Source organism: Penaeus chinensis, chromosome 33 (assembly GCF_019202785.1).
Source record: "Penaeus chinensis breed Huanghai No. 1 chromosome 33, ASM1920278v2, whole genome shotgun sequence".
NCBI lineage: Eukaryota > Metazoa > Arthropoda > Malacostraca > Decapoda > Penaeidae > Penaeus > Penaeus chinensis.
The window spans coordinates 11,699,660-11,702,159 of record NC_061851.1 but is presented as its reverse complement, the minus strand read 5'-3'; the positions used below and the strand labels follow the sequence as shown (position 1 = coordinate 11,702,159).

The 2,500-nt window shown below is 35.6% G+C and overlaps 1 non-coding gene across 1 annotated transcript; it reads right to left on the bottom strand.

The window, feature by feature from the left end:
- Window positions 1–979: 979 nt before the first annotated feature.
- On the bottom strand, window positions 980–1,061 carry Trnal-aag. The gene has a single exon. It is a non-coding gene; the product is annotated as a tRNA-Leu (tRNA).
- Window positions 1,062–2,500: the final 1,439 nt, after the last annotated feature.

The following is a 2,500-nucleotide window of genomic DNA, read 5'->3' as shown; positions in this document are numbered from 1 at the left end:
CTTTAGTTTGTAACCTAAGATAATACTTTAATTTGTAACCTTAGATACTACTTTCAGTTGAAGCAAAATTATATATTTTAAGAATCTCTCTTCCTGTAAAAAAAAAAAAAAAAGAATCAAGGGTTTTCTCGTTCGGCTAGTTGGTAAATCTGCCGTGTGGTGTTCCTTTTTAAATTTTGCCATAAACGTTCTCCCGGTACATTTACGTTTCCCTTTGCATAGTACATTGTAAATTAACTGTAAACAACCTTTACAGTGTTACTAATGACCTACTACATATGCGGCTGTGTTAAGAAAATGTTCTTCTTGGATGGAAACGTTATATTTAAAACGGACCCAATAGTTTTCTATAGTTACGTGCAATATTCCTCGCAAATCGGTGTCATACATATCTGAGAATTTGCCGTGTTTCGTGCTGTTAGTTTTCTAGAGGTTAAAGAATACAGCTAACAATGACTTCTTTTCTAAAGCCGTTTCTAATGTATTATGGATGTCTATAATAAGTTTCAATGTATGCAATATGTGGTCACCTTAAAAAAGGCAGCTATTTTTTGTTAGTTTGTACACGTTGTCACCGTGGTCTTTGTCATGACAATGCTAAGAACGTCAACACTATCAATGAATGAGGGGAGAGGATATCTTATACGCCCGTACACTAACCCACGTACTTACTGTATCTTTACTGTCATGATCAATACCAGGATTATACTAAATTAATTTACCACTGTTTTCATGCACAATTCACTGGCCAATGAACTGCCTGAAGATTATATTTTAAAAACAGTAGATATAATAACCATAAATTCTAGTAAAAGATGAATATACTATTTGAAAAAATAGATACCAAGGATAGACTTCATTCCTCAAAAGTGGTGTTAAACTTGCAGTTAATTTCGATTTCCAAAACAGCACATGCACAAAAAAACAAAGTTACGTGCTATTTATTTAATCATTAAATTTACTTAGTTATTTAAATATGTGGCAGCGGTGGGATTCGAACCCACGCCTCCGAAGAGACTGGTGCCTTAAACCAGCGCCTTAGACCGCTCGGCCACGCTACCTACAAAATTTATAAGAGTAATGTGATGGGTAAACGTGCCATTAGTTCACTAAGTTAAATCTGAGATGTTATACAGTGAACATCTGACTTTTCGTATTTTCCCTGCAAAGCTCTTCATCAACATGGAATAAATGTATATAATTACAAGTCCATAGATGATTAAATAATAGCCAAATTAACACTAACTGCATATAAATATATAGATAGAGCAGGCATACGTAAGCATAGTGGTTCCTTGATACTGATTATGACAATGCAAATGTATAATGTTACTAATAATGATAATAACCGTCTCTCTCTCTCTCTCTCTCTCTCTCTCTCTCTCTCTCTCTCTCTCTCTCTCTCTCTCTCTCTCTCTCTCTCTCTCTCTCCCTCTCACACACACACACACACACACACACACACACACACACACACACACACACACATACACACACACACACACACACACACACACTTCCCACAAAAGCGGGAAGAATATTAATTTAGTGGATTAATATAATCTGTCGCGAAATAAGTAATATATATATATATATATATATATATATATATATATATGTACGTATGTATGTATGTATATGTACACACACATACACATATACATATATTTATATATATATATATATATATATATATATATAATGTACATTTTATTTGTAATTGTTTATACATAAAGGCAATGATTAAACAAAATCAATCTTTCTAGTTACCACAAACCGTAAATAATGTCACGTCCGGACATTACATACAACCAAAGGTCTATTTTCAACAAACATATATAGCAATGAGCGCTACTAGCGAGCAAGTCCAAATTACACAGCGATTTTCCGCTAAATTAGCCATATCTCTCAGATAGCTAATCGTTCGAACTCGTATCTCTGACGCGAAGTGAAATCCCTGAGTAATAGGAGGCGATACTTTACCTCAATTACGCTTACGAACGCAACTACCTCAGGTCTCCTTACGCTAAACGATTTCGAGCGAGAAAGAACCATAAATCTCACAAGAAGAAACGCAAGAAGAGAAAATGAATAAAACAAATATAGGAAGACATAGACAAATGCAGTGTTTATTGGTCTCTCCTTTTCCCCCTCTTCCTTCTCCCTTTCTCACGTCCTCTCCTCTTCCTCATCCCTTTCTTTAAATGTTGAAGCTCTACTATACGTGCAGTTTACAAAACGATAATTATAGAAAGACAAACGCAATATTTATTTGTCCCTCCTTATTCTATCCTTCTTCTCCCTTCCTCCCTTCGCCTTCTTATCTTCTCCTCTCTTCCTCTCCTCCTCCCCGCCCTTTCTTTAATTGCTCTATTATCCATGCAATTTACAAAACGATAAATATGGAACGACAAATGCAACATTTATTTGTCCCTCCTTATCCCCTCATATTCCCTCCTCTCTTCCTCTCCTCCCTTCCCCTCCTTCTCCTCTCCTCTCT